The sequence below is a fragment of the Lathyrus oleraceus genome, chromosome 5 (genome assembly GCF_024323335.1).
Source record: "Lathyrus oleraceus cultivar Zhongwan6 chromosome 5, CAAS_Psat_ZW6_1.0, whole genome shotgun sequence".
NCBI classification, from domain to species: Eukaryota; Viridiplantae; Streptophyta; class Magnoliopsida; order Fabales; family Fabaceae; genus Lathyrus; species Lathyrus oleraceus.
Genome location: NC_066583.1, coordinates 81,897,806 through 81,923,622, shown reverse-complemented (window position 1 = coordinate 81,923,622; position 25,817 = coordinate 81,897,806). Strand labels below are relative to the sequence as shown.

At 41.3% G+C, this 25,817-nt stretch overlaps 1 non-coding gene across 1 annotated transcript; it reads left to right on the top strand.

Moving 5' to 3' along the window:
• Positions 1 to 6,426: 6,426 nt before the first annotated feature.
• Positions 6,427 to 6,533, top strand: LOC127088711 (small nucleolar RNA R71). Its single transcript, XR_007790536.1, has one exon. It is a non-coding gene; the product is annotated as a small nucleolar RNA R71 (small nucleolar RNA).
• Positions 6,534 to 25,817: the final 19,284 nt, after the last annotated feature.

Sequence of the window (25,817 nt, the reverse complement as noted above, 5' to 3'; positions counted from 1 at the left end):
CTCTTTTCCTCCTATTTTCCATCTATGAATAGGTAGTGAATCTTCCCCAGCTGAGTATTCTCAGTGTTTACCTTCATGCATTTAGTCGGTGTATGTCGTTCCCCAGTAGAGTTTGCACTCCTGTGTCTCTGTGTCTGTCTGTCTTTTGCATCATGCATACATGCATTTGCGGTCAAATTTTGTGGCGTTTGTCATATTTAATTACCTTACGCCATTCGATAGCCTCCGGCTATCTGACCACATCTTGATTAATCTCGTTGTCTCGTATTCATCTCAATTTCTTAAACTTCGCGTGACAACTGGTTTGATTAGGTTTTGTGTGTTTTCGTTGCTTACCGTGTTGTATTTCGTTGTTTTAGCAAAACCTGGCCGATATCGTTGCCTCGTATTTATCTCGCTTATCTCTTTTGTGCGTGGCATCGCTTCGATTAGGTTTTGTGCGTTTTTATCTATTTAATTGTTTGTTTGTCGGTATTTTGACTGTATTTCGAATATATTAGAGTTTTCGTATTGTCCGATTATTTGTGATTGTGTTTGTCAGCGTTTTCGTGATGTCGTGTTGATTTTATTATTGCCTAGGGTTGTTTATTTAATTACGTGTTGTGCCGTGTGATTTAATCGAGTCTGTTTGAGTCGTGTTGTTGATTTTACTGGTTTACCGGTTTACTGGTTTATTGGTTTTATCAATTTGTCTGTTTTGCTGTGCAAATTGTCATCGTTTTTATCGCGTTCGTGTCGCTCGATTTCATCGTATTTTAATCGTGTGCCGTTAATATTATTTATGCTTAATATTAATTGTGTTTAGTTGTTAATTAGTTTATTTAATTAGGATTAATATTATATTAGTTTATTATTATTATTATATAATATATAAATATATATTATTAATTTATGTTAGATACTTTTTAGGTTTCTTATTGTTTAAGTAATCTAAATATATATTATTAATTTATGTTAGATATTTTTTAGGTTTCTTATTGTTTAAGTAATCTAATATATATATTAATTTATGTTAGATATTTTTTAGGTTTCTTATTGTTTAAGTAATCTATATATATATATATATATATATATATATATATATATATATATAGTAAGAAAAAGGGAAAAGGAAAAAAAGAGGTGGATCAGTAAGGAAAAAACGTGTGGTGAGAGAAACAGAGAATTGAAAAGAAATATTTTTTCAAAAGCATTACCGTATTTCACTTGTTCTTCATTTTCGGTAACCCAAAATCGTCCCGATTATTCACCGAAACACAAAACCGATTTCATATCTTTGAAGTTCGTTGAGTCCAGGTCACAAATATCCAAGGTTCATTTCATTCCGGCGTCGTTTCACCGATCAAAAGCGACGTTGAAGTCAGGTACTCACGAAGGCAGCCAGCACTGCGTCGGTGACGGTTCCAGCTTTCGGTCGATCATTTGGACGATCAGAAGTTCATCCTCTTCACACAAGGTAATATTCTTCACTTATCTCTGAAATCGGCAAAGTTCCGGCTTGCCGACATGTGTTTTAATATATTATTTATCTAAATATATATATATATATATATATATATATTATATATATATATATAATATATATATATATATATATATATTATATATATATATATATTATTTTTGTCTATTATATATTATTTGTCTAAATGTACATATATATTATTTTTGTCTACTATATATTTATTGTCTAAAATAATATATATATATATATATATATATATATATATATATATATATATATATATATATATATATATATTACTTTTGTTTACTAAATATTGTTATCTTTTATTATTATTTTGCATATATGTTTTATTTAAATGTTAGTTAAATTAATTATTTGTTTAAATGTTTATTTTAATTAATGTTTATTTATATCAAATGTTTATTTTGTCTAAAGTAAATGCTTATATTGTTTTTTTATATTTGTTTATGTTGTTACTAACGGTTTCGTTTCAGTTTCAGCTCGATTAACTCCACTAACTATTCGTAATACTAACTATCCATAGCTAACTGTGTTGTAATAATTTACTTTCTCGCATTTTTTATGTTCTGTATTGTGTGTTTAATCGTATTGTTCACGTTTTATGTTAAAAAATCGAAAAATCCAAAAAAGAGAAACCCGATGCGATTCCAACGGTCGCCGTTTAAGAAACCCTTTTCACACACTCACAAGCTTACTCTTGGGCTTCCTTATAATGAGCCCATTTATTTATTGTTTCAGGGTTTAGGCTCATTCAAATCTTTTGCCAGCTTTGGCTTTTCAGTTTAAAAACATTTTCAAAAGGACGTGTCAGTCTCGAAGCCTCCCGCTTAGGTCGAGCAAGAGATGGCAAGACACGCCAATCTAAAATCAACAAAACAGACTTTCCCCTTTTCTTTTGGGAGAACTATGTGGATTCTGATTTCTCCATTGCGCCTTGGAGATACGTAGGCATGAAGTCTACGACTTTATCGAGTCCAAAAACAATAAAATCAAGTTCTTTTCTCATCTCCCCAGTCAAACGATCAAAGTGAAAAAAGCAAAGCATTCACATAAACATAAGCAAAAAGGTTCCTGTGGAGTACCACACATGTAGAGGGTGCTAATACCTTCCCTTTGCATAACCAACCCCCGAACCCGTAACTCTAAAGGGATTTATCGTTATTTTTCCCTTCCTCTTTTTGGATAAAATAAAAGACGGTGGCGACTCTTGCATTTAAAATATTTTTTCAAACGGGTTAAGTTCAACCAATACTTAATCTCGTGAAAAATCCCGCCGCAACAGGTAGATATCTTCATCCCTTTATCTTTCCCGCATTTTACTGCTTTCTTAGCTGGAAGACCTCAATAGGAGGCGATGTTTTGTGTGTTTACTTTTGTGCCTAAAGACCTCCAAGAAGAGGCACCAGTGCTAAAGACCTCCACGAAGAGGCAATTGACGGATAAAAAGGATTAGTAGTCAATCCCCCGTTATTCAGTGCGTAGTTCTTTAAGATCACACTACGGGTCGATACTTCAGAACAAAAGCCCAAGATCTTTTGTCCGGTCGGTCAGTGGAAAGGGTTCCACCTTTATGAATCCCCACTTTTTGTCATGAGCTCACCCTGTCCAGGGTTAAGAGCTATGAGGTCTTATCCTCATTACCCTTTTGATCTGCTCACCCTGACATTCAGTGTCAGTGGTTAAAAGCCCGTTTGATTACCCTTCCATGGCTTCTTTGTCGAGGTTGATATGACCCCTCTTGACTAAAGCCCTACCCATGTATGTTTGAGCCCCCTTGCTGGCATGTTTACTTTATGCATGTTTGTTTTGTATGGTGTGATCGTATCCCGATAGGTAGCACGGTTCCTTCGTCTAGGACTGCCTTTTTGCATGAGCATCCCTAAAACACAAACAAACCCATTGATTTTTCTTCTCCTAAGAACATGTTAACTCCTTCTACTACAGGCGAGTAAGACTCTAATGGTCGAGCATCCGGTAGATTGCATAGTAACATCGTTCATCCAAAACAAACCCCGTAGTTAGCCGAACTACGTTTTGCTCTGATTCTCATTCCATATGAGATACGTAGGCATAAGATGTGATGTCTTAGCGGGCACACATCCCTTTAACTCATAGGCAGCCGAGCTACGAAGACTCTGATTCTCATATTCAGATGAGATACGTATGCAATGGATGCGACATTCGTGCGAGTCATTTTCTTTTGACCCCCTTTTAGTAAATAGTACATTAGATAAACCCACACCCTTTAGACAAGAATAACAAAAGTGGATCCCGTAGAGTACTACGGATGCGTAGGGGTGCTAATACCTTCCCTTTGCATAATCGGCTCCCGAACCCAAAATTTGGTTGCGAGACCTTGTCTTTTCCTTTCCTTTTTCTAGGTTTACTTCGAGCGTTTCCTTTCCCTCCTTTGGAATAAATAACGTACAGTGGCGACTCTTCTATCATTTCTTTTTCGCCGGTTGTTTTTTCGCAAGTTGCGACAGCATGTAAAGGTAGTTTTTTCTTGATCTTCGGGGTGGATAGGAAGTTGGAAGAATCCTGAGTATCCATCTAGATAGCAGAAGTAAGAGTGTCTGGCTAGACGCTCCAACATCTGGTCTATAAATAGTAAAGGGAAATGATCCTTCCTGGTTGCTTTATTTAATTTTCTATAATCTATACACATCCGCCATCCTCCTTCTAACCGTTTTGCTACATGTTCGCCTTTATCGTTTTGCACGACTGTGATGCCTCCCTTTTTAGGTACTACATGCACAGGGCTCACCCACTTACTATCCGAGATCTGATAGATTATACCTGCCTCAAGTAACTTAAGAACTTACTTTTTAACAACATCACTCATTATAGGGTTTATTCTTCTCTGATGTTCCCTGGAGGGTTTTGAATCTTCTTCGAGCGAAATCTTATGCATGCATACGGATGGGCTTATACCTTTCAGGTTAGAGATATTATATCCTAAGGCTGAGGGATATCTTCGTAAAACGTCTAAAAGTTGGTTTGTTTCCTCTTGGCTCAAGGTAGCACTGACTATGACTGAACGGTTCATCTCTTCATCGAGGAACTCATATCTTAGGTTCTTAGGCAGTTCCTTAAGTTCTAAGGTTGGTTTCTTAGGGCATGGCATAGGATCTGGGGTAAGGGATAAACATTCGTAAAGGTTATCATCGATGTAGGGTTTTCTAAAGTCATCATCTTCCATTATGAGAGTTGATGGTAACTTAATTGTTTTTATAATTTCTTCTTGTTATAATTCTCTAACACATTCATCAATGATATCTAAGGCATAACACACGTCTCCCATCACAGGTGCCATAAGAAATTTCGAAAGTATAAATTCTATTTTCTCGTCACCTACCCCAAAGGTCAACTTTCCTCTCTTGACATCTATTATGGCTCCTGTAGTTGATAAGAATGGTCTACCTAGAAGGATTGGTATATCATTGGCCTCTTTGATGTCCATGACAACAAAATCAGTAGGGATAAATAACTGACCTATCCTAACAGGAACATCTTCTAAAATGCCTATCAGATACTTAACAGATCTATCGGCTAACTGAATCGACATCTTGGTGGGCTGTAATTCTCCTAAGTTTAACCTCTCACAAACCACTAAAGGCATTAAGCTCACACTAGCTCCTAAGTCTAGAAAATCTTTTTCGATGACATGACTACCCAAAAGACAAGGAATTGAGAAATTTCCAGGATCTTTATCCTTTTTTTCTAATTTATTCTCGGAAAAAGCATTACATTCCAAAGGCTTCGGATCGTCGAGTCTACGTTTGTTGGTAAGGATGTCTTTGAGAAACTTTGCATAAGAAGGTATTCGGGTGATGGCTTCTGTGAAAGGGATTTCTACATGAAGTTTTTCTATAACTTTAATAAATTTTTTATACTGGTTATTGATCTGGGTTTGTTTGAGTCTTTGCGGATATGGTATAGGTGGTTTATATGGCGGGGGTGGTACGTAAGTTTTATCTTTAGGTTCTTCTCCTTTTTCTCGACCTTCCTGGTTTTCAGATTCCTCTGGTTCATTTACTTCGTCCGTGGGTTTGGTACATTCCTTAGAAGTTTTGGGTTCACTCAATCTAGGGTTTGGTGGCTCATCATAAGCGTTGCCACTTTGTAGGGTAATGGCATTGGCTTGTCCTCTCGGATTTTGTTGAGGTTGTCCAGGGAACTGTCCTCCAGGTGTAGTCTGAGGGGCTTGGTTTAAAGCTACCTGAGAGATCTGGGTTTCAAGCATCTTGGTATGAGTAACTATTTGATCAACCTTGGTTCCTAACTGAGTAATCAATTTGTTAACATGAATGTTTTGGTTCATGAACTCCTTGTTTTGTTGGGTTTGAGCAGTGGTAAAATTTTCCATAATTTTCTCAAGGCTCGGCTTTGGTGGCACAGGTTGCATAGGTTGATTTGATCTTGGGGCTTGATAACTAGGTCTCGGAGGTGCATTATTTTGAATTGGGTTATTGTTTTTATAGGAGAAGTTCGGGTGATTCCTCCATCCAGGGTTATAGGTATTCGAATATGGGTTCCCTTGGGTGTAGTTCACTTGCTCATAGTGGGTTTCGTTTAATAGACTGCATTCTGCAGATTGGTGTCTGTTGGTTCCACATATCTCACAATCCGACAAAACTGCGGCTACAGTATTCGGGTTTATGCACATATGCTCGACCTTGAGGGCTAATGCGTCCATTTTAGCTTGCATCATGTCTATAGAGCTTAGTTCATGCACTCCTCCTTGGGCTTTCTTCTTCTCAACTGTCGCTCGTTCGACTCCCCATGATTGATGGTTTTGAGCCATATCTTCGATGATGGCACTAGCTTCAGGATAAAGTTTGCTCATCAGAGCACCGCCTGCGGCAGCGTTGATGGTCATCTTCGTGTTATAGTGAAGTCCATTATAGAAGGTTTGAATGATTAACCAATTTTCTAAACCATGATGTGGGCATGCTCGTAACAACTCTTTATATCTCTCCCAAGCTTCGAACAACGATTCTCCTTGATTTTGGGTAAATCTAGTTATATGGTTCCGAAGAACGGCGGTCTTACTTGGGGGAAAGTATCTAGCAATGAATACTCTTCTAAGGTTATCCCAAGTCGTAATGGAATTGGGTGGAAGGGAATCTAACCAAGATAGGGCTTTATCTCTGAGGGAAAAAGGGAATAATCTCAAACGTATTGCCTCAGGAGAAGCTCCATTGGTTTTAAAAGTGTTTGTTAATTGAAGAAATATTTTTAAGTGTTGGTTTGGGTTCTCAGTAGCGAGACCTGCGAATTGTCTCTGTTGCACTAGTTGCAACAGGGAGGATTTAAGTTCAAAATTATTAGCTGGGATGGTTGGGTTTACTATACTAGAACTAGGTTCTTCGTTGGATGGCTGGGAGAAATCCTTAAGAGGTCTTTGGTTTTGATCTTCGGTCATAGCTCTCTTAATTCTATGAAAGAATAAACGTGTGCGAGCGTAACGTTCAGGTTCTGCCAGAGGATATACTAAGCTTAAACTTCCGGTGCTGCGATTTCTTCGCATTGACTGGCGGGAAATAGCCTAAGTCTAAACGATATAACAACAGGTAAATAAAATTTGACGAAATTGGTCCCCGGCAACGGTGCCAAAAATTTGATGTGGTGCTTTTCGCAAGTATACGAATGCGTCAGAGTAATATAAAAGATTGTCGAATCCACAGAGACCAAGTGTCAATCTATCGTTAACTATTGTTATGGTGTTTATCAAAGGCAACCAAAATAGGTGTTTTAGAATGTGCAATGAAAAGTAAAGTGTTGAATAAAGTACAATTAATAAAGACAGGGTCGAATGTAATTCACATAATCAAATGATAATCCAAGTACTTGCTAATAGAGCTACTTATGGGCAATGTTTCCTACTTTGAAAAGAACTAATTTAACAGGAACTGTCGCTTTCGCGTATTCAGAACCGAGTTGTACTCCCTAATCAAACCCTCTTATTGTCACTTATAAAAAGGCGTGCATTGCGTTAGAGTAGTAAACCTATTTTTAAGAAATATAGTATCTTGACTAAGTTGAAAAGTATTATAACCTGGATTTCTTAACCAAAAGAGGTTCTCACGAACCAGACTCTAAACTTATAAACGCGTCCGAAAATAGTTTTAAAATCTATTTTCTTCTTAAGTTTAAAACTCCTAATAAACTAAACAAAGCGCTTTCGCTGTTTTTGAAATAGTTAAAAACAATTAAGTTTAAAAAGACGTTGGACGGCTTTCGATCTTACCCAACGGAATTGAAGTGCGGGAAAACTTAAGTTGAAAGTCAAAATAGCCCTTAAGTGTTTCTACGAACAATTGTACGGATTATCGGTTCAATTACGATCCTTACATACTAACCTTATAGATTTAGTTAGACATGGTAAAGTAAAAGTGAATTAATTTAAATAAAAGTAGTGCGAGTGCGGAATTTAAATAAAAGTAGCGCGAGTGCGGAAAATAAACAAAAGTAGTGCGAGTGCGGAAAATAAACAAAAGTAGTGCGAGTGCGGAAAATAAATAAAAGTAGTGCGAGTGCGGAAAATAAATGAAGTAAAGCGAGTGCGGGAAAATAAATAAAGTAAAGTGAGTGCGGGAAAATAAATAAAGTAAAGCGAGTGCGGGAAATAAATAAAGTAAAGCGACGGGAAACAAATAAGGTAAAGCGAGTGCGGGAAATTAAAAAAGATAAAGGCGAAGTAATAAAAACCTGCTCCAATCGGAGGGTTGAATAAAATGCAAAGCGCAAATGAAAATGGCGGCAGGATTAACTTCCTTCCAAAGTGCTCCAAACTCGATAACAGACTCGATCACAAAACTCGATTACACAATTGTGGTAACACCCCAATGCGAAGCGATTACCACTTTAAAATACTGAATATATGCCTAAGTGAAACAAATGTTGCTCTGGATCTTCCTCTGCTCTAAGTTTGGGTGATTGAATAAGTCATTTCGAGTTTCTATTTATAGGAGAGTAAAATGATGGAAATGACAAGGATACCCTTCAACTTGAAAAGGGGAGGGAGAACTTTTCTTCTTGTGGCGCCCGCCACAAGGCCATGGCGCCCGCCACAAGGCCAATCTGAGGTGCCTTAGTGGAAGTAGTGAGGAATATGGCAGTTGAGGGAAGTTGAGCTAGGACACGTCATGGCAGGGTCTATGGCGCCAGCCACAGTGGAAGCCACAAGTACAAAATGCTGAATTTTAGGGTTTTTAGCTCTTTTTCACTCCTGTTCTCGATCGGGGCTCCGATTAAAGTAAAAACCCGAAAACAAAGAGAAACATAGTAATAACACAATAAAATGACAATAAAACTACTAAAATGCATGCGAAATCGGAGTCGAAAATACGGTGAATTTCAATGTTATCATGATTCATTTGATCAATCTATTGACATGAATTATTTATTTGATGAATTAAAATATGTCACCAATGGGGTTTGAACCTGGGACCTCCTTGGAATTGTACAAGCCTTACCACTAGGCCAAAGATGTTGTTGTTGAATACTTATGCAATGAATAAATATTTATCTAAATCTTGATTAAGATAGATTAATGAATTAATTGAGTGGTATAACTCCGTTTTGGACACGGACAGATGCGTTAGAAGCATAACGTAAAAGGGCTATTGTTATTGTTCCATGTTATAAAATATCATGTGATTGATAAATGCTATGAAATATATTATGATGAATGTTAAACATTGTTGATATGTTTGATTGTGAAATAACATGATTAAAGACCTTACAAAGATGAGTAAGGAAACCTAGGAGAATAACTTGATTAATAACTTAGAAATATAATCTAGGTTATGGAACATGTGTGATACATGTATGAGAATACGGTATTCATTCGTACGACACTTATGTGGAGGTCGTGGACGAATTGTTGCCATGATTGAGAATGAGACGCATTGTATGGAACATGTTGTCGCATTACGCGAAAAACCGGCGGAGAAAACGAAACAACAGAGCCGCCACTGTGCGTTATTTATCCCAAGAAAGGGAAAGGAAACGCTCGAAGTAAACCTGGAAAAGACATGGTCTCGCGACCAAAGAAGGATGGGATCGGGAGTCGGTTATGCGAAGGGAAGGTATTAGCACCCCTACGCATCCGTCGTACTCGACGGGATCCACGCACAAAAGAAAGGATAAGGTTGCTAAAAACTGCTCAAACACCACACAAGGCTGGAAGGAAACACAGACGGACAAAAGAAACTAACTCGGCAGGATGTCACATCCTGGGCCTACGTAGTCTGTCAGGCACAGACATCTGAGTCGACGTAGTTCGGGACAGGGGGAAACGTGCTCGCTAGGATGTCGCATCCTATGCATACGTATCTTCTCTGACCGGAGAAGAATCAGAGCACTCGTAGCTCGGTCAACGCACGCCAAACAAAACACAAACATTGGAAACCGACTGCCAATCGCTGGACTTATGTCAGACTCCTACACAAACAGGCAAACATGGAAACCAACTGCCAATCGTTGGACTTACGTCAGACTCCAACACAACACAAAGGGGGCGAAAAAGAAAAAGGGCGCCCGGAGAGATCAGCTCATCTCCTGCCTACGTACCTCATCTGGTATGAGGATCAGGGCGACGTAGTTCCCCCACGCAGGGAAAGAACTTCTAACCTAACCAGAGACTGGGAAATGACAAACTAGAAGGGAGACTGACTCGAGCCTAATAGTTATCATGTAAATTCACCATGGTCCTAGGTTAAAGTTTCTATCTAACTTGCACAGGGAGCAAGCTATCCTAAACAGAAGCATAGGCAAAGCAAACATACACACAGTTAGCACACACTATATACAAACAAAGTGGGCTCACACAAGGCTAGGCTTTAGTCAAGGGGTCATGTCAACCTCGACAAACAAGCCACTGTAACAGGGTGATATTAGCTCTTAACCCTAAGATTGAGAGTTAGGGTGAAGCAGATGAAATGGGAAGTGAGGGTAAGACCTCACAGCTCTTATCCCTGGCCTGGGAGAGCTTCAAACAAATGAAAGTGTGGAAGTTCAGAAAGTAGGAACTCTTCTCCACATATGACTGACTCAACAAAGATCTTGGGTTAATATCCACAATGCATCAACACATGGTGTGAGCAAAGTGGATGACACACTTAATAGCAGGAGATGGATTGCACATCTCTTTTATCTGCCAATTGCCTCATAAGAGGTCTTTACCTGCTTGGCACAAATTTAAACATTCACAAGCATTGCCTCTTAAGGAGGGCTTCAGACAGGTGCCTGCCCACATAACAGGACAGGTCTTCCAGACTACATGAAGTCAGAGGTATTATACCTAAGTGGTTAAGCAACCAAGAAAAGCAAAAGCAAGTTCAAAAGAACTCAAAGCAACTTATGTACCTGAAAAAATCTAACCCAATCAGTATACAAGTCAAACAATCAAACAGACAGTCAATCACACAATCAGACAGATAAGCAAGCAATGCAACAGTGAGCAAGGCACAAGCCAATGGGCACAACACAAATAACTTGGCATCAACCTACAAAACAACTCAATATTAGCCAACATCAATCAACTAATCAACTCAAATGAGTGAGCAACTCCAACCCTGGTAATGTACTTCTTAAACCTGAAATCAAAGCTCAACTGTAAGTCACAAACCACTAGGTCAAGGCCTAGGGTCAAAGATGGAGAAAAAATTCAAAACAGAACATGAAGTTTAACATGAATCAACCTCAATCAATCAAGAACACAATCCAAAAGGTCTCATGTCAACATCATTAACCAAATTCATTTCATGAACCAAACATGGCAAGGTATGCAAGTTGTGGCCACAGTGTGACAACAGAATGAACAAATGCACATTAAATCAAAAATGATTCAAATAATCTTGGCAAAATTCATGAGTAAACAGGACATACAACATGATCATCACACAAAAAATTAGGAGCATTGGACAACATTAGGCATGGTAATCACATTGCATAACTCAAGACAAGCATATCAAGCACATGTGTGACACAAATTGTCACACCAACTTAGCATAGGCCTAAAACAGAAATGAATCATGGTAAAAACCTCAAACCAAATCCAAAACAACATTCAACATGTCTAGAATCAATGTGCAAAATTTCACAAGCATAGGATAATCCACAAGCATTTCATGATCAAATGAAAATTCAAGGCAATTCAAAAGCTCACATATGACCATCCAGAATGAAAAATCTCAATTAAATCAGCAATGATCCCAAAACTTCCACCAAAAATCATGAGCAATCATAACATCCATATCAAGCATCATACAACAAATCAAAGCAATTGGAGATCATTTGGCATGGCAAACAAATCAATCAAGTTGAACATCACAAGGTGTGACACAAATTGTCACACCTAACTTAGCATGACCATAAGCAGCAATGGTAATTGATAAAAATACCAAATCAACACCAAAATGTCAAGCAATGAGTCTAGTTATAGCATGCAAAATTTCATAGGCATTGGATAAAATCTCAGCATTTCACAAAAGATATGGCAAGGCAAGGTCAAGAATACATGCATGTTCACATTCCCTAGCACAAAAACAATTTCCAGCCATGCACAATTTATGGAAAAATGTTCATAAAATACTAGACAGAAAATGGAATGCAATGCAAAAAATCTCACAATTTTTGGATCAATATTCAATTAATTATGATTTTTGAAAGATGAAGAAAAATAAAAAAATGCATAAAGCCATGGCATGAATTATAATGGAGGGAAATGAAAAAATAGGCAAGGCATTTGAATATTTGGTGTAGCTGGGAATCGAACAGAGTAAGGATTCAAATAGTGACGCCCTGGCTGGATGAAACGCAGCGTTTCATTTAAACGCTGGAAGGTCAATGCATGGTCAACCAGAATGGACCAATGGAAACGCGCACATGGCAAATGCATGAACCAATCAGATTCAAGCCCTATCCTAACACATGAGCAACGGTTTTGCGTGGCCAGTACGAATCAAAAGCGTTGCCTAAAGCCTGGATCATCTTCTTCATCATGTTCATCATGAACAGTGTATCACTCAAGAACAATTTTTCCAGATTTCAAAATTAAGCATAGCAATAGGTAGATCTTCCAACATACATCAAAGATACATGCATGGCTAAGGCTAATTCAACACACATCAAGAGAATCGATCACATGAATATTTGCACATGAAACTTAAAATTAACATTACTCAGCCTATACTGCATGAAATTCAATGGTTTAAAGCTCAGGATAACCAGCATACTAAGATCTATAACAATGACATAACAATTTTAAGAAAAGAAGAGATCGATTATGTGACCTCTTGAAGTGCAACTTTGGAATTCGTGTAGTTTCAGGCTTTGCAATGCTTCAGTGTTCCTCCAGTAGGCTTGTACAATTGATTGGAAGAGAGATTGAAGTTCAATTGTGCACGAATCCTCCAGAATTTTCATTCACCATTGTTGAGTTCAAGCTTCAATATGCTTCAAATAGGCACGGATTCTCTTGGATCTATGTTCAATCTTGCTCCATGATGCTTCCAGATGATGAATCAAGCAAAGGAAATGCAATAGATGTGAAGAAATTTCAAAAAATTTTGAGAGAGAATTTGTGAATTTTTGATCTAGATCTCAAAAAATGATTGTGGTTAATGCTGAAACAGTTAGGGTTTGCTATCTATATGCCATGCTAATCACCCTTTTAATCATGCTTAGGCCAATGGTAAGTGTAATTAGGGAAATGGAGTGTAAGTGCAAAATTTGCATTTTCACCCTATGCATGAAATGCATGGTGAATAGTGCACGAAAATGAACTCAAATTCACTCAAAATTCTATTTTGGAACCAATGGAAGTGGTGTCATGTTCAAATAATTGACCAATTTTAAACTCCATATTTTCCCTCCAAAAATCAAGTGAATTGGCAAATGATTATATGATGACAATTGGTGTAATGCAATGCATGATTTGGAAAGTAGAGGTCAAGAGAAGAATGTACAAAAAAATCCATCCAATTTAGAGTTTTGGTTTGAAAGTTATGCTCATTTGAAGTTCAAACCACACTTTGTCAAGTTTGAACCATATCTCCTCAACCACACATAAGAAATTCATGATCTTGGACTTTTTGGAAATGGGAGAGAAAGATCTTCGACTTTCATGTTAGACAAAATTTCATTTGAAGCTTTCTTGATGATGTAATCTTGAGTTGAAAACCTTTCCATTTTTGGCAAATTCAAATCACAGGTCACCTGCTATTTTTGGAAAGTCTTGATCTGACTTCAAATCCTTCAATGTTGATGTTTGAAATATCAAATGAGACTTGTTCACACATGAATGAGGCATCTCTAACCATCTCCCACCTCCAAATCCACAGTTGAACTGACAGTTGACTTCTGTTGACTTTTTAGGGTTTCATATGAATTGCTCATGAACTGATGAGCTCTGAGCCTTCAATGCTTGGCCAAACTACTTCAAAATGATCCTTGGGTCATGTGAACTCATTGCACCAACCCTAGGGCTTTGATTCCACAGAAAATGCACTTGCTTGCTTGCACAACTGAATCTCCTAACCAGTCTTGACTGATGACTTGATGGACTATGCAATGAACAATGCAATGTTAATGACCTAACATGAAGATGTATATACAAAATGGGAGGTGAAAATTTGAGGTGCTACAGCTTCCCCTATTCAATCAACTGGGAATCTGAACGGATGAGAGCAACGACTGTTAGACCTTCAGGGTAAACAAGGATTGAATACCAAAGAACCGTAGAAATTTGCACTCCGCAGGGGATAATACAAGGAAAAGCCAAATAACCAGACAAGACGTTTACCGACGACTCCTAGGGATTTTGATTTTTATCAAAGGAAAGATACAACCAGACGTCAACAGACGAATGGGAAAAACTCAACGTTATCGACACCAACAGAGAGGTGAGCAGACATTAACGAATGACTGGGAAAGACTCTACCAGACGTCAACGGACGAACGGGAGAAGCTCGACGTTTATCGACACCAACGGAGAGGTGAACACTTCACTGGGGAAGGAAAACAAATACTTGCAACCGAAAACCAGACAGGACGTTTACCGACGACGCTACTGGGAATCTCTGGCTGGGGAACTACCAGACATTTACCGATGACTGGGATGAGACTCGACGTTTACCGACATCGAAAGATGATGTTTACCGACATCAAACAAAGGACGACCAGACATTTACCGATGACTGGGGTGAGACTCGATGTTTACCGACATCGAAAGATGATGTTTACCGACACCAAACAAAGACGACCAGACATTTACCGATGACTGGGGGACAGGATATGTGCAACCCGACGTCAACGGACGATCAGGCAAAAACTCAACGTTTATCGACACCAACGGAGAGGTGAATACGGGGGAAAAAGTTAAACACAACCAAACATTGACGGACGATTGGGAAAAACTCAACGTTTATCGACACCAACGGAGAGGTGAACAGACATCAACGGATGACCTATGGGGGGAAGGATACAACTAGACGTCAGCGGACGAATAGGAAAAGCTCAACGTTTATCGACACCAACGGAGAGGTGAATCCTGGAGAAGGAGAAAGATGTTACGAACATCGAAAGATGATGTTTACCGACATCAACAAAGGAGACCAGACATCAACGAATGACTGGAATAGGACTCGATGTTTACCGACACCGAAAGAATGGTGTTTACCGACACCAAAGAAAGATGACCAGACATTTACCGATGACTGGGGTAGGACTCGATGTTTACCGACACCAAAAAAATGGTGTTTACCGACACCAAAGAAAGAACACACGCGGGTGCTGACATGACACTAACCGGTATCACGGGACATCTACACATGCCAGGGCAAGGCTAAACACTTTCCGGGGATCTCACTGGGGAGAATCAATCTTTTCTTTCACAGACGGGTGAGGGAATAAACCTCTTTGGGGAATATCAATCCTGAATGTTGTCAGGAACAACTGTAGCAAACGTGCCGTACAGATGTGGAACAAAGATCCGCCTCTGCCGGGGATATGGTCCAATTAGGTTTAACACATGAATGCATATGTTTGAATTTTTCTATGGCGTAATGCTCCATATTGAATTGAAATGCTACGCGTTTTGAGGATGCAATGATCACTATATATGCAAAATGCAAATGATGAACTCCTACTGGGGAGCCAACTGATCAGATACTCCAACTCTGTGGGGAGACTCTGTCTGAGGAACACTCTGCGGGGAGTAACACTGACTTCTCACTCATGCTGGAGGATAGCACTGCTGTTGGGGAAAGGATCCCAATCCACTCGGGGACTCCGCTAGGGAAACAACCAATAGCGACTTCGCTGGGGACGACCCATCCAATCCACAGGTAGGATAAACTCTGCTGGAGATAGGTTTCACCGGACCTGATCCACTCGGGGATACTGGGTAAAACTATCAACACAAACCTCGGCTAGGGAGATCTGCTAGGGGAAAATCTCCATAACTCTGGTGGGGATAAGCATACCTCTGTTGGGGAAATAACATACCAGACCACGCTGGGGGATAGACATCCACAACCCTGCTGGGGACAAGCATTCACGACCACGCTGGGGATAGCAGTATTTTAAACCAGACTGCTGGGGAATAAAACTACTCCACTGACACCTTTGCTGGGGATACAACATCCTTCCAACTCAGTGGGGATATTTAATCTTCAGACTCAGCTGGGGAACTGCCAGCTTTCAGACTAGCTAGGGAAAAACCCACTCTCAGGTCTGCCGGGGACTTACCAATCCTTAGCTCTGCTGGGAATAGAAGGCACTATCCACAGACGTCTCTGCAGGGGAGAAAAATAGTTCTGATAGCTTCAGACTTGCTTGGGGAATCACATCGCCTTCCAAGCCTGCTGGGGAATCATCCTCAATCCGGATGAGGAATCCATAATCATGATCTTGACATATGTTGGGAAGACAAGTCTCGAACTTGCTTCAACTGCTGGGGGAACATCCCCATCATCTCACACTACTGAGGAATCAACCATGGCTTACCTGCTTCAGCCAAGAAATCAAAAAGTAACAACCTGCAAAACAGCACGACATACATGCCCCAGGGGTCGCATGGACAAGATACGCTCAAGTGTCCTCAACATTCAAAATGATTTTCAAATGTTTTATCTTTCTGCACGTTATTGTCTAGCCTTCATGTTTTTATATGCAATGTTTATCAAAAATTCGGACGTTTTTGCAAACAAAACAGTAAAAGTAAAAACAAGAGAGCAATTTATCTGAATAACGACTTTTTATTGATTGAAAATGGGCCTGAAAAGGAGAATACATCGGGAAGCAATTCCTATAAAGAGGTAATTGCGCACAAAAGGAAAAATCTATCCTAATGGCAATGTGAACACGGCATCCACTATTTCCCAATTCTGTTATAACTCACAGATCATCAGTTTTCCTCCCAACTTCCTTGCTTTCTGAGAAGAATGACTGGACCGATCACATCTTTAGAGATGGAAGACGATGAAGCGCGATGAAGTACAGATAACTCAGACTGTAGTCTTCGCTTTAATCCCTCTTTTGCCTGGATCGCCCTTTCGGGTTTTCAATCCACCGGGATACCCATTTTTACCTAAGCCGCCCTTGCGGGTTTTCGACTTACCGGGTGTACAAATTTTTCATTTTTTATCCCTAATTTTTGCCCGAACCTTTTCTTTCTGTTTTTTTGGTTCGCCGGGATGCCCTTTTTGCCTGGACTCTTTTATTCTTTTTGTCCAGCGGGTCAATTTATGCGAAGTATTTTTTGACTACATCTGAGTTAACAGGGGACGGAAAATCTTCACCATCCATAGTTGTAAGCATCAAGGCTCCACCGGAGAAAACCTTCTTAACAACATATGGACCTTCATAATTAGGAGTCCACTTGCCCCTGTTATCTGTACCGGGAGGAAGGATCCTCTTCAAAACTAGATCACCAGTCTGATAGCTTCGAGGACGCACTTTCTGATCAAAGGCTCTCTTCATCCTTCTCTGATACAACTGCCCATGGCATACAGCTGCTAACCGTCTTTCTTCGATAAGGCTCAACTCGTTAAACCTTGTTCGAATCCACTCAGCTTCGTCAAGCTTGACATCTAGCAAGACTCTTAGAGAAGGGATCTCCACTTCAACGGTTAGGACTGCTTCCATACCATACACAAAGGAGTACGGGGTTGCCCCGGTCGACGTACATACTGAGGTACGGTACCCATGCAAAGCGAAAGGCAGCATCTCATGCCAATCCTTGTACGTCACGACCATCTTCTGCACAATCTTCTTGATATTCTTGTTTTCCGCCTCTACAACCCCATTCATCTTAGGTCTGTAAGGAGAAGAATTGTGATGTTCAATCTTGAAATCTTTACAAAGCTCTTTCATCATCTTGTTATTGAGATTCGAACCATTGTCAGTAATGATTCTCTCAGGAACCCCATAATGACAAATGATTTCTTTCTTGATGAACCGGGAAACCACTTGCTTAGTCACATTAGCATAGGAAACTGCTTCCACCCACTTGGTGAAGTAATCAATCGCAACCAGGATGAAGCGATGTCCATTAGAAGCAGTAGGCTCAATCTTCCCAATCATATCAATGCCCCACACCGCGAACGGCCAAGGCGAATTCATGACATTCAGAGGGCTTGGTGGTACATGCACCTTATCAGCATAGATCTGGCACTTATGGCACTTCCGAGCGTATTTGAAACAATCGGATTCCATAGTCATCCAGTAATAACCGGCTCTCAACAATTTCTTAGACATTGCATGACCACCAGCATGGGTACCAAAAGATCCTTCATGCACTTCCTGCATCAACATGTTTGCTTCGTGTCTATCCACGCATCTGAGCAGAACCATGTCAAAGTTTCTCTTGTACAACACGTCATCCTGATTCAAATAAAAGCTTCCAGCTAGCCTTCTCAGGGTTTTCTTGTCATTCTATGACGCACCTTCAGGATACTCTTGGCTCTTAAGGAAGTTCTTGATATCATAGTACCACGGCTTCTCATCCACAACAGACTCGGCTGCAAACACATACGCAGGCCTCTCGAGTCGATTCACCGCAACATGTGGCACATGGTTCCACCAATGAACTTTGATCATAGAAGACAAAGTAGCCAAGGCATCAGCCATCTAATTCTCATCCCGAGGGACATGATACAACTTCACCTTCTTGAAGAACGTCAGTATTCTTCTGGCGTAATCTCTGTAAGGAATCAAATGCGGGTGATTAGTATTCCAATCTCCATTGACCTGATTAATCACTAGAGCGGAATCTCCATAAATGTCAAGTGTTTTGATCCTCAAATCAATGGCTTCTTCTATCCCCATGATACAAGCCTCATATTCAGCCTCGTTGTTGGTTACGTCAAAAGTCAGCCTGGCAGAAAAAGGTATATGAGCACCTTTAGGGTTGATAAGCACTGCCCCAACACCGTTGCCATTCACATTCACAGCCCCATCAAACATCAATATCCACTTGTCATCAGGATCCGATCCTTCCTCGACAAGAGGCTCTTCACAATCTTTCATCTTAAGATACATGATGTCTTCATCAGGGAATTCAAACATCATCGGCTGATAGTCCTCAATCGGCTGCTCGGCAAGATAGTCTGACAGAATACTACCTTTGAGCCTTCTGCGACGTGTACTGGATATCATACTCTGTTAAGATCATCTGCCAATGGGCAACACGTCTGGTGAGAGCCGACTTCTCAAAGATGTACTTCACTGGATCCATCTTAGAAATCAATAAGGTAGTATGGTTCAACATATATTGCCTTAGTCGGCGAGCAGCCCAGGCCAAAGCACAGCAAGTTTTCTCAAGCTATGAATATTTGATTTCACAGTCGATAAACTTTTTGCTAAGGTAGTATATGGCATGCTCTTTTCGACCAGACTCGTCATGCTGTCCCAATACACACCCCATCGAGTTCTCAGTCACTGACAGGTACATTATCAGCGGTCTCCCAGGAACTGGAGGTATAAGGATTGGAGGTTTCTGCAAATATTCTTTTATCTTGTCAAAAGCTTTCTGACAGTCATCATTCCACCTGATTGCTTGATTCTTTCTTAGCAATTTGAATATTGGTTCACACGTGGCAGTTAGGTGAGATACAAACCTTGCAATGTAGTTCAATCTTCCTAAAAACCCACGAACCTGCTTTTCAGTTTTCGGTTCAGGCATCTCTTGAATAGCTTTGACTTTTGCTGGATCAACCTCAATCCCTTTCTCACTGACAATGAAGCGCAACAGCTTCCCGGATCTCACACCATACGTACACTTGTTCGGATTCAGCCTCAGTTTGAACTTTCTCAATCTATCAAACAACTTCTGCAAATTTACCAAGTGTTCCTCTTCTGTCTGCGACTTCGCAATCATATCATCCACGTACACTTCAATCTCTTTGTGCATCATGTCATGAAAGAGAGTCGTCATAGCCCTCTCATAGGTAGCACCGGCATTCTTCAGCCCAAATGGCATCACCTTATAGCAGAACGTGCCCCACGGTGTAATGAATGTCGTTTTTTCCATGTCCTCTGGCGCCATCTTGATCTGATTATAACCAGAAAAATCGTCCATGAAAGAGTAAACCGAGGATTGAGCCGTATTATCAACCAATACATCAATGTGAGGTAATGGGAAATCATCTTTCGGACTCGCTCTATTCAAATCCCGGTAATCGACACACATTCTGACTTTACCGTCCTTCTTCGGCACGGGAATGATGTTGGCCACCCACGGGGGATAAGTAGTCACTGACAAGAAACCCGCATCGAACTGCTTCTGAACCTCTTCCTTGATCTTAACAGCCATATCAGGACTAGTTCTGCGAAGCTTCTGCTTGACCGAAGGACAATCTTCTCTGAGAGGTAGCCTATGCACCACAATATCGGTATCCAACCCAGGCATATCTTGATACGACCAGGCGAATATCTCCACATACTCTCTCAGCATCTCAATCAACCTGCTCTTGACATCTTCTTTCAAAGCAGCCCCGATCTTAATATCTCTTCTGGCGTCCTCAGTACCAAGATTAATAATCTCCAACTCCTCCTGATGAGGTTGGATAACCCTTTCCTCCTGCTTCAACAATCTGACCAATTCTTTAGGGAGTTCACAGTCTTCCTCACTCTCCTCTTCAGCTTGGTAGATGGGATTATTGAAATCATACTGAGCCATAACAGAACTGTTCATAGTGGATTCCGTGAGATCACTTCTTCATGTTTAATGCTTTGTTTTAGAAAAAAGAGTTCAAGAAAGTCACAAAAACAAAAACATTGCCATTTTTATTTTTATTTTGAAAAATGAAAACAAAAATAGAAAGACAGGGATCACAAAATTGTTTGCAAAACGTCCTTTATTAATGATATCATTGAAAAACATGATGAGGCCCTACAATGAACCACTACGCCTTGGGCAGAACGTAGGGTTTTGTGCAAAATGAAAAAACAAAAGAAAATTACTTTGTTTGAAGAGTAACTTGGACCACATCTTCTGCTGTCCAATTGTTGATCGACTCCCCTGGTGCACACGGGCGAACCCAGTTGTCAAGATCATGATCACTGTCACCATCTTCACTATCAGCTGCAAAGACGTCACCGTGATTCATCAGCCCAGCGCTGGTAAAGGTACTCGGACCTGTCTTCACAATCTGCTCCGCTTGCAGAGGTTGATAGCCAATACCGAACTTATCTTCTTTGATAGGCAAATCCACCATTTTGCCCCAGCCTTCAGCGTTACCAGAGTTGACAACCTCCACTGCCTGCTTATACGATGCAATTGAGGCAACTGGCTTCTTCTGCTCAGCAAAAGCCACCCTCTCAAGAGCAACGGTCTTGAATGCCTGGCATAAGGTTTCATGGATCTCGCCATCCACCTCTACATACTTGAAAGAGGATAGGTGACTCACCAGAATATCTTCTTCACCACACACGGTCACAATCTGACCGTTCCAGACATACTTCAACTTTTGGTGGAGAGTCGACGAAACTGCCCCAGCTGCGTGAATCCAAGGACGCCCCAATAAACAACTGTATGCGGGCTGGATGTCCATCACATAGAATATAATGTCAAACACCTTCGGACCAATCTTCACCGACAATGTGACTTCACCAAAAACAGACCGTTTGGATCCATCAAATGCATGCACAATCAGATCACTCGGAGTGAGGACGACCCCTTCAACATCAAGCTTGGTCAACACCTTCTTAGGCAACACATTCAGCGAAGAGCCAGTGTCTACCAGCACATGAGACAGCACTGCACCCTTGCATTCCATAGTGATATGCAACGCCTTGTTATGGTTACGTCCCTCAGGCGTTAAGTCCAAATCGGTGAACCCCAAACCGTGCCTGGTACTCACGTTAGCAATCACACCCTCCAATTGGTTGACAGAGATCTCTTGAGGCACGTAAGCCAGATTCAGCATCTTCAATAGGGCATTACGATGTGCCTCAGAGCACAGTAGCAATGAGAGGATAGAGATTTTGGACGGAGTCTGATTCAATTGATCTACAATCTTGTAGTCACTCTTCTTGATTATTTTCATGAACTCCTCCACGTCTTTCTCAAACGAACCATCAGGTGCCTCCTTTTGAGCCGGTTCTTCAACAACCACGGTTTGTTTACCTTTGGCCTTGGCAAGAGCCTCAGCATTATTATCTCTCAACGGTTGCGGAGCGAACAAGCGACCACTTCTGGTAAACCCTCCTGGTCCCCCAACATTGTCCACAACTGGACCCACAACCACAGGAGTTCTACCAGGCAACCCAATCGTCACAGGAGACTAACTCACCGGCCTGACCTGACTTTAAGCCCTTCGGTTGCTGCGGTAAGCGTTGTCATACTTCCATGGCACAACCCTACTGTTCTCAACCGGCCTTCTACCCGAAGCAACGATAGTAGCTGGAACACTGACGGTTACAGGAGCAGAAATGGTAACAGGAGTACCACTAGTTGTAGGCGCGCTAACAGCCCTCTGACCACGTCCCTCGGAAGGTTTGAAGTAGATAGTGACGTTTGACACCACCCCACGATCTCTAACAGCCCGACTAAACTGCAAACAGCCCTCATCAATCAAATTCTGTATACCAGCCCGCAACTGATCGCAACCGTTTTCTGACTCTGCACAGTCTACACAACCCTCACAACAGCCCGGGAATACGCCCCCATTCAACAAACGGTCCTTTACAACCAACAACGAAGTCTGAACATCCTCCACACTGACCACCAAGTCTTGAGTTTCTCCCCCTTCAACATTGTTCACTCTGTGTGCACCATGCGGAGGCATAGGTTTGTTCACAACATTCGGCACAGGAGCAAAATTGATAGTTTTAGCGTCAATTAGGTCCTGGACCTTGTGATGAAAAGCCCTAAAGTTCTCAATGTGGTGCCCCGGTGCACCAGAGTGGAAATCACAACGCACGTTGGCATCATACCCAGGTGGTATTTTTGTCAACGGAGCCATGGTACGCAACTCCACGAACCCCAATCTGAGCAGCTCAGGTAGCAACTCAGCATAGGTCATCGGCAAAGGGTCAAAATGTCGATCAGGCATCCTCTGTCTAGGCTGATACGGACGTTGCTGTTGTTGTTGTTGTTATTGTTGTGGTTGTTGAACCCTTTGTTGTTGCTGTTGACGAGGCTGAGGTGCTGGAATGGTTACAGCAGCAACCTGGCGAAACTGATTTCTGTTTGTACTCCTTCGGTGTTGCACCGCATTGGTTTCACCCTCTCTCCTGCGAGGTGCCCCAGCAAATGGTTTCTTCGAAGATGAGGAACCCACGTCCTAAATTTTTCCAGCTTTAATCAGGCTCTCTGTCCTTTCACCACAGATCACTACATCTGAAAAACTACCGAATGGGCAGCTTCCCATCCGGTCCATGAATACTCCCTGCAATGTACCGATGAACATATCAGTCAGTTCCCTCTCCAGCATAGGGGGTTGTACTCTTGCAGCCAACTCACGCCACCTCTGGGCGTACTCCTTGAAGCTTTCACCTGATTTTTGACATAGACTCTGCAACTGAGTCCGGCTCGGCGCCATGTCCATATTATGTTTGTACTGCCTCAAGAAGGCCTCACCCAGATCTCTCCAGCATCGAATAGAATCTCTCTTAAGCTCCATGTACCAATCCAAGGAAGCTCCAGACAAGCTATCCTGGAAAAAATACATCCACATTCTCTCGTCATCGGTGTAAGCAGAGATCTTCCTATAGTAAGCCTGCACATGGGTGCGAGGGCAAGAAGTACCATTGTATTTATCAAATGAGGGTGCTTTGAATTTGTAGGGAATTCTCAAACCTTCTACCAGACCCATGTTAGTCACATCAAAACCCAGGGAATTCTGACATTCTATAGCTCGAATTTTCTCAGCAAGGGCATCAACTTTACGGTCCCTCTCTTCAACCCTTCCAACATCATCGTCTTCACTGAGCAGAGTGAACATGTCCTCCTGTCTGTCAACAAGCGGAGCAGGATGACGAATCGGAGCCCGGGTAGCTCTGGCATTAACAGTCTCTGCAGCAAGAGGTTGTCCGTTGATTCTGATACCCCTCAATTCATCCCCTACAGCGTAGTCATTGACGGGAGCAGCAGTAACATTATCATGAACAGGGACACCCACTGATGAAGCACGGATGGGTGGTGGGAGCACCGCTTCCTGTCTTTGAACCAGGGCTCGAAGTTCCTCTTGACCTTGTGCAACCCCTTGCATCATAGTCATGAATTGGGCCATGTTAGCCCTCATCTCAGCCAACTCCGTCTGAACTTGGTCCATATTCCTCTGATGATTCAGTCTGGTTGAGTAACGATGCGGTCGTTGATCAGCTATCCTGCCTGACACAGGAACCAGAGTGAGAAGTCTTGAGCAAGAACACCTGTTATGCAAAATGATATGTGTATGATGCTAATGATGTGTATGATGCACATGATATGTTCATTTCTCAGACATTCAAAGAGCCTAATTCATCTTCAAGAAATGGCAACCTGCAATACACAACAAGGAAGCAACATACACAAGAGTAATGAGTACAAGGTGAAACACCAACAACCTCATCTATAGATAATGAGCAACAAAGGATCATACAACAAAGTCAACAAAGTTCCAAATAACCGGAGTACAACAATGAATCCCATCTAACAAGCCTGAAGGTGATTCTCAACATAAACATCAGAAATACAAGCTAAGACAAATGACTTCCAGGAATGAGAGTCTTCAGGTACTGACACTGGTCTATCAACAGGTCACACTCTGAACATTCTGGCAAGGGAGTGAGCTTTTCCTTCAATTGTCTTCTGAGCTCCACAACTTCTCCTCCAAGTTGGCTCTCTGATGCACGTCTCAAGTCTACTTCCTTCTTCAACTGGATATCTTTGTCTCTGAGTTGCTTCTCCAAGTCTCTTATCTTCTTCTGATAACTGGCCTCAGCTCTCTGCAACCTCAAGCACTCACGGTGTTCTGCATTCAACAAGTTCTCCATCTCTTCATAGGATCTCTTCTTGCTCTTTACTCCACTAGCATCTACACCCTGCATGTCTCTGAGTTGATGAGCCAAATTCAACTTATCAGCTTTGGCTTTGTACAACTCCATCTGGGTATCTTGCTCTTTCTCCTTCAACCGGCGATTCTCCATCGGGGCTTGCTTGTACTGCTCAGCAGGTACACTCTCAGCAAGGATCAAAGGTGGTTGCTCTTGCAAGGGCTTCATCCTATCATAGGGTAACAACAAAGTTTCCACTCTCTTCTTGACCCACTCAGTGTAGTCAGGCATAACAATGGCAAACTTCTTCCCCAGGACAGCTCCATCTTTGACACCAATGGTCTTCCAAGCTCTTCCTGCTCGCTCCAAACTAACAGGGTCACTCCGCTTCTCAAAATACACACTTTCAGCTATCTCGGCATCAAGTGGTCTTCCACTCATCACAAACCCCAACTGGCGAAGAGAAAGAACTGGATTGTAATTGATGCAACCCTTAGTCCCTACAAGTGGTACATTACGGAATTCTCCACAACTCATAATGACATTACGCACATCCATCCGGTAAGACTACCACCTGATATCATAAGAGGTAAGAGACATAACCCTCTGAGTCCACTTATGAGTGCTCTGAGCATCCACAAAAGGTCCACTGACTGGCAGGAGAGACAAGAACCATCTGAGCAACAATGATAGACAGCATCTGATAGCTCCACCCTTACCATGCCTACTGTGAATAGCATAGTAAGTGTCAGCTAACAAAGTAGGAACCGGGTTTCCTCCAATGAAGATAGTGACTGCAGCATAGTCCACAAAATTGGGCATACTTGGGAACAAG